This window comes from Chanos chanos, chromosome 15, assembly GCF_902362185.1.
Source record: "Chanos chanos chromosome 15, fChaCha1.1, whole genome shotgun sequence".
In the NCBI taxonomy this organism is placed as follows: Eukaryota; Metazoa; Chordata; class Actinopteri; order Gonorynchiformes; family Chanidae; genus Chanos; species Chanos chanos.
In genome coordinates, this window is record NC_044509.1 from 20,057,257 (window position 1) to 20,065,121 (window position 7,865).

The 7,865-nt window shown below is 42.2% G+C and overlaps 1 pseudogene; it reads left to right on the forward strand.

The window, feature by feature from the left end:
• Positions 1-4,268: 4,268 nt before the first annotated feature.
• Positions 4,269-5,585, forward strand: LOC115828407 (glutamine synthetase pseudogene; annotated as a pseudogene).
• Positions 5,586-7,865: the final 2,280 nt, after the last annotated feature.

Consider the following 7,865-nt stretch of genomic DNA (forward strand, 5'->3'; position numbering starts at 1 on the left):
GCACAGAGTCGTCACCCAGGTTAAACTATATTGAGACTGTGTCTGTTCCCCGACCTATACGAAAATGTAGAAATACTCAGAGAATTTGTTCTAGTAATCTAATTAACATAGATTTAAATCATACTGAATGTACCGCCAGCACCTTCGATCTAAAACTAGGACTGTTAAATATTAGATCTCTTACTCCTAAAGCGCTCATTGTCAATGAAATTATTACTGATCAGGAGTTTAATGTACTGTGTTTAACAGAAACGTGGATCAAACCAAATGAGTACGTCGCATTAAATGAAGCTAGTCCTCCCGGATACAGTTATATACACCAGCCTCGTGTAACTAGCAGAGGAGGAGGCGTTGCAGTTATTTATAATGATAGCCTAGGCATCATACAAAAACCTCTACATAAATTCAATGCGTTTGAAGTTCTTTATACAAACATAACATATGTAGCCACAAAAAATACCCAGTCTATCACACTAATTATTATCTATAGACCGCCTGGGCCGTACTCTGAATTCCTCTGTGAATTTGCAGATTTTATCTCAAACCTTGTTATTTCTTTAGACAAAGCTCTAATTGTCGGAGACTTTAACATTCATTTTGATAACCCACAGGACCCTCTGAGAACAGCGTTCGTGTCCATTCTAGATTCAGTAGGGATTAATCAGACGGTCATAGGGCCCACTCATAATGGTGGCCACACCCTCGATCTTATACTAACACTCGGACTAAATGTAGGAAGTATAGTCACATTTCCACAATCTGAAGCTATCTCAGATCATTATCTTATCTCATTCAAAATATTTCTTAGTAATTATATATGCAGCTCGCCACGCTATCATAATAAACGTACGTTTACGCCAGCTACGACGCAGAACTTTATCAATAATCTCCCAGAGTTATCAACTTTGACTGGAACAATGTCACACCCCACAGAACTTGATCAGGCAACTGAATCTTTAGAGTTAACATTCCGCAACACCTTAGATAATGTGGCCCCACTTAAAAGGAAAATAATCAGAGAGAAAAAACTAGCTCCCTGGTATAATGAGCACACACACGCCTTAAAACTTACCACTCGAAAATTAGAACGTAAATGGCGCCAAACTAAATTGGTAGTATTCCAGTTAGCATGGAAGGAGAGCCTCCTGAGCTATAGAAAAGCTCTTAGTGCCGCTAGATCAATGTATCTCTCCACCCTAATAGAAGACAACAAAAATAATCCTAGATTTTTATTTAATATCGTATCAAAACTAACTGGGAATAAAAGCACCTCGGAAACAGGCACACCATCAATGTTCAGTGGCGACGCATTTATGAATTTTTTCAATAGCAAAATTGAAAATATCAGGCAAACAATCCAGGCTATAAATTTTAAACCAGATAATTTGATCACTAACACTGTAGATAACAATATAACTATATCAGACCAGCGATTAGAATGTTTTACTCCCCTTCAGGCGACCGAATTGACCTCACTAATTTCTTCATCAAAATCACCAACTTGTGTACTAGATCCCTTACCTACACGTTTCCTTAAGCAGATACTGCCAGTAGTCATCGGACCGCTTTTAAAAATAATCAATTCCTCCCTTAGTACTGGCTATGTACCTAAATCTTTTAAACTAGCAGTTATCAAACCCCTAATTAAAAAACCTGACCTTGACCCCTGTTCATTGACCAACTACAGGCCAATATCTAACCTCCCCTTTATTTCCAAGATCCTAGAAAGGGCTGTAGCACAGCAGTTATGCTCATACTTACATAAGAATAACATCCATGAACTGTATCAGTCAGGATTTAGGCCTCATCACAGCACAGAGACAGCACTGGTTAAAGTTGCAAATGACCTCTTACTGGCCTCTGATCAGGGTTGTGTCTCCTTGCTTGTGCTACTTGACCTCAGTGCAGCCTTTGACACCATTGATCATACCATTCTCCTTGATAGACTGGAAAATGTTGTTGGAGTTAAGGGAACGGCCCTCTTATGGCTTAGGTCCTACTTAACTGATCGTTATCAGTTTGTTGATGTAAATGGTGAGTCCTCTGCACATACTGAGGTAAAGTTCGGAGTCCCGCAAGGTTCTGTTTTAGGCCCACTGCTTTTCTCTTTATATATGCTACCTCTAGGTAATGTTATTCGTAAACACGGTATTAGCTTCCACTGCTATGCTGATGACACACAGTTGTATGTCTCAGCGAAGCCAGACGAGAGACACCAACTTAACAAAATTGAGGAATGTCTAAAGGATATTAGGCACTGGATGCTTACGAATTTCCTCTCACTCAACACTGAAAAAACAGAAGTACTTGTACTAGGATCACATGCAGCTAGGAGTAAGCTTTCCGACCACATAGTTACTCTGGATGGCCTTTCTCTTTCATTAGGTGCAGCAGTAAAAGATCTTGGTGTAATTATTGACCCCAGTCTTTCATTTGAAGCTCATGTAGATAATATTACCAGGATAGCCTTCTTTCATCTTAGAAATATTAACAAGATAAGAAATGCATTGTCATTTCAAGATGCTGAAAAATTGGTTCATGCTTTCATTACCTCTAGATTAGACTACTGTAATGCCTTACTGTCTGGATGCTCTACTAGGTGTATAAATAAGCTACAGTTAGTTCAGAATGCAGCAGCCAGAGTTCTTACTAGAACCAAAAAATATGATCACATCACCCCTATCTTATCCACACTGCACTGGCTCCCAGTCAAATCTCGTATTGATTATAAAATCTTACTATTAACATATAGAGCATTAAATGGTCTTGCGCCACAGTACCTGCGCGAACTCCTGGTCTTTTATGATCCACCACGCCTACTTAGATCAAAAGGTGCAGGCTATTTGTTGGTACCTCGAGTTATGATGGCTACAGCAGGGGGCAGAGCCTTCTCTTACAGAGCCCCACAGTTATGGAATAGCCTCCCAATTAATGTTCGAGACTCAGACACAGTCTCTATGTTTAAGTCAAGGCTGAAAACTTATCTGTTTAGCCAAGCCTTTTGCTAATAGCTCTTTACTAGGCAAAGGAGCAGATCTGGAGGGTTCTCGGGCATAGATTGTTTGGTGAACTGGGATGTTTGGATGCTGTCGCCCCCCCACTTTAACATGTTCACTCAGGTTTGTTGACTGTGGAGTGGGTGGCGCCTTGTGTCCCAGAGTGCCATCATGTCCATATTACCTTCTAGCTCTCCCTTTTAGCTATGCTGTACTAGTTAGTCTTGCTGGAGTCCCTGCCTGCACTCGGCACACGATGTATATTTACCTCAACCATTATGTGGAAATGAACATCTAACAATGTCCCTCTCTCTCTCTCTCTCTCTCTCTCTCTCTCTCTCTCTCTCTCTCTCTCTCTGTCGAGCCACACATGCTACTCCTGAGACACCAGTGATCCTGACTCCTCCCGCCCTGTGGACTGATCCATCCTGGTGTAATCATCTTCCATCCCCCGTCAGCCTCCTGTCTACATCACCATCCCCTTTGTTCATGCCCCAATTTATTTTCAGCTGTAACTGCCCACGTGGTCGGCACCTATTGCACACCTGTCTGACCAAGGAGGGGTCTCCTCTCTCTGTGGTCCTCCTCAAGATTTCTCCCATTTTCCCATTTCCCTCTTGGGTTTTTGGGGAGTTTTTTCTTGCCCGCCATGAGGATTAAGTCAGGGGGTGCCGTCATATTTTGATTTGACTGTTGTGGCCTGTAAAGCCCCTTGAGACTGTAAACAGTGATATTGGGCTCTAAATAAACTTAAACTTGAAACTTGAAACTTCATCCTTGTGGTGATTGACAGGTTGCCAGATGTGGAGATGATGCCAGTGTTGTCTTTCCGTAAGACCACTGACTGCCAGGACATTATGTTTCCGGCCTGCACAACAACAACCTGGCCATTCTGGAAAAGATCCGTAAGAACCAGAGGCAGGACCACATTTATGCCAAGTTGGTGGGCAAAATGCTCTGTGTCCAGGGCCAAACATATCATCACTATGGACCTACATGCTTCTCAGATACAGGGTTTTTTGACATTCGCGTGGACAGCTTGTATGCAGATCCTGCAGAGCTCAAATAGGTAAAGCAGGAGAATTGCACTATTGTCTCACCAGATGCCGGGAGTGGTAAAATGGTGACCTCCATCACTGACAGGCTGAACTACAACACTGAAGAACTGGCCTCCAAGGAATATCTATATAGTTGCTGGAGTAATAATTGCCATTTCTCTACTTGTAGACAAGAACACAACAAGAACCAACATATTCAGCTACTCAGAGAATGAGAGAACATCATTTGGGAAAAGTACCGACAACCAACTGGACCTGCCAGTCCTATAGCAATTATTTTAATTTTCATTTATCTTCAGGTGTTTTATAGTAATTAAAATGGCTACGTCTGCCAGCGCTCAGTTGAGTAAAGTTGTGAAACGGCAGTACGTGGAGCTCCGTCAGGGAGACAAAGTACAAGCCATGTATATCTGGATAGACGGAACTGGAGAAGGATTGCGATGCAAGACCAGAGCACTGGATTCAGAACCCAAAAGCATTGAAGATCTCCCTGAATGGAACTTTGATGGTTCAAGCACCTATCAGTCTGAAGACTGCAACAGTGACATGTATCTCATTCCTTCTGCAATGTTCAGAGATCCTTTTCGCAAAGATCCCAACAAGCTGGTCCTGTGCGAACTGCTGAAATACAACCACAAATCTGCCGAGACCAATCATTGCCAGACGTGTAAAAAGATAATGGAGATGGTGCAACATCAGAGCCCCTGGTTTGGTATGGAGCAGGAGTACACAATCCTGGGAACAGATGGACATCCTTTCGGCTGGCCATCCAATGGTTTCCCCGGCCCTCAAGGACCTTATTACTGTGGCGTTGGAGCTGATAAGGCCTATTGCAGAGACATTGTGGAGGCCCATTATAGAGCCTGCCTCCATGCTGGGGTTAAGATCTGTGATGCTGAAGTTATGCCAGCACAGTGGAAGTTTCAAGTTGGGCCCTGCGAAGGAATTGAAATGAGAGATCACTTATGGGCAGCACGTTTCATCCTGCACCGAGTGTGTGAGGACTTTGGTGTGGTAGCCTCATTTGACCCCAAGCCCATCCCAGGCAACTGGAATGGTGCAGGCTGCCATACAAACTTTAGCACTAAGGAAATGCGGGAAGAGGGTGGATTGAAATACATTGAGGAGTCCATTGAGAAGCTGGCAAAGAGGCACAATTACCACATCCGCGCCTATGATCTTAAAGGGGGGCTTGACAATGCCAGACGTCTGACTGGCCACCACAAAACTTCCAACGTCCACGAATTCTTTGCCGGTGGCGCAAGTATCTGCATTCCACGGTCCGTGGGGCAGGAAAAGAAGGGCTACTTTGAGGACCGCCGCCTGTCTGCAAACTGTGACCCCTATGCCGTGGCAGAGACACTGATTCGCAGCTGTCTGCTCAATGAAGAGGGAGATGAACCTGTGGACCACTAGATCTCAACCTCTCTGGACTGATTTTTCCCATTCTCAAATCCATTCCCTACCCCACGCACACATACCCTTTATCTTACCTTTTTTAAATGGCCAAGAGGCCAAATTAGTACTGTATTTGTCGTTGCCCATCAGAAATGGTTCTAACCTTGCATTTTAATGGCATCAAGTTGACTGGACAACTTAACACTGAAATTAAATTTGTTTTTAAACCCTACAAGATTTTACTGGGGATGTGGTGTTGCAGGTAATGTCTGTCCCTCTCCCCTGTCTTGTTTTTTCTGTTTTTCCAGGGGAGTGAATATGTAATGATAGTGTTCAACTCCTCATATGATCTCACTGCCCTGCTTGTCTGTTGGAGGTTTAAAATGGACTAAAAATATGAGACAAGTGGACATGAAGGACTTAGAGCTGATAAGGCTTGGCATCACCTGTAATTTTTAAACCAATAGCTAGTCTCTGTACTTATGTATGTTTACTTGACTCGTCGAGTATGTAATGTTTCTTTGTTACTAACTAAATAGAAGTGTATTAAATGACAACTTTTTTGGTTCATTTGGATTTTCAACACTGGTTCATGTTGTATGGTACTTTCTTCGCAGTGAGGGTTCAATAACTGGTCTGTTTTATACATGTGAGTCTGTTTGCCATTTGTAGAGTTCCTGACTCATTAAGGATTTTGATCCTTTTTGTCTACCACTTGAATGTTATGGCACCCATTTTGGTAAAAAAAGAAAAAACTGAAGTTGCTGAACCTGGTGTTTTTTATTGAGACATTTAAACGTTTATTTTTACCACAAAAAAAGGGCACCCGTGGTATAAAGGTTAGAGATCTGGGTTTGTGACCGGAGGGTTGCCGGTTTGATTCCCAGGACCAACATCCACAGCTGTGTGCCCTTAAGCAAGGCACTGAACTCCAATGCTCCCCGGTCGCAAGGAATGCTGCTCACTGCTCCTGCATCTGGTGTGTGTTCACTACTGGTGTGTTGGATGCAGAGCGTTCACAGTGTATGTGTGTGTGTGCGCGCGTGCGTGCAATCACTTACTTACACGCAATGGCAGAAGAAACTGCAGCCCCAGCCGCACCAGCAAACAGAAGAAGGTGGCCTCAAAGCCCAAAAAAGCAAGTCCTCCTCTGTAAGATTTAAGGATTTAAACTCAGCCATAAGGTGATATTCAAAGATTTCACCTGATGTCAGAATTCACTTAAGCTGGGAATGTTCACACATAGGTTGACAGACTCAGCTTAAATTCATTTAAATAATAATAATCAGTAAAATACTACATAGCTCTCTTTTAAGGAGGAGGCACCCCTCACTCTCTGACATTGTGTCTGAACTGAGGCATCTGCTCTTTGACACAGAATTAAGTTAAAAAAAAAAAAAAAAAAGGGCAAAAATACAATTCTGGACACAGAGGAAATACCTATGTGTTAAAATTGTGAGAGAAAAGCAAATGAAATGACTATCTGACTCAGTATTAGCTGCTGGTTGCCACCCAAGTTGGTTGACTCCCAACTTTACGAATTTGTCATTTCATGCGCTAATCTTGCAATCATATTCAAAGTGAATGGGATTCCACGTTTATCAAATGTGAATTAAATATTTAGGAACCGAGCCCCATCTACTCCGTGTATCTTTCGGTCTTTTCATATTCAACTGAAAATCCAAAATCGGAAAATGAAAAACGATTCGTTACAAGTGTTACAAGATTCTGTGTTCATCACAGCCTTAGGCGAAAAAGACATGTATCGGACAGAGAACTGGAGAGGGCTGTGATTGGATCAATATAAGTTTTCATTTAGTTTTTTACAATTTATATCTTATCTTTCAAGTGTTGTTAGCGAATGGTTATATTTCTCTTAACAGACGGGCCCATCTTATGGCCGCAAGTTCATGACTGGCTATATGCAATAGAATGTCGTGTTGGAAAAATGCTTAGAGAGATTCAGCAGCCATACCATGAATTCGGACGTCAGGTAGGCATCATGCTAAGAATTTAGTGAAACAACAAATATACTGTTGTGTAGGAGTGACACACGTTTTGGCAGCTGATGGCTACAGCAGCAAAATTGTTGCCAATGCCACCATTCCAGTGACTAACAAGATTTATGAGGAAGTTTATAGGTGACTACATTCATAACCAATGTTGTCATAATCTTTTCTGTGCTGTGGATATTGTCCTTTCATCAAATTTAATGCCTTTTTCTTATTGGATCAGTTAAGTTCAGTGCAGCCACGTGGACATGTACATACTATTTTATTCCAGATCTGCAGTGGTCAAGTATGGGGTATGGGACCAACTCAGGGTAGACCATGGCAGGGAGTTTTGCATGTGCCTGTACATGCAAGAGAAGCTTTCTGTGATACTGACAAACAGTATAACTAATATAATCAAA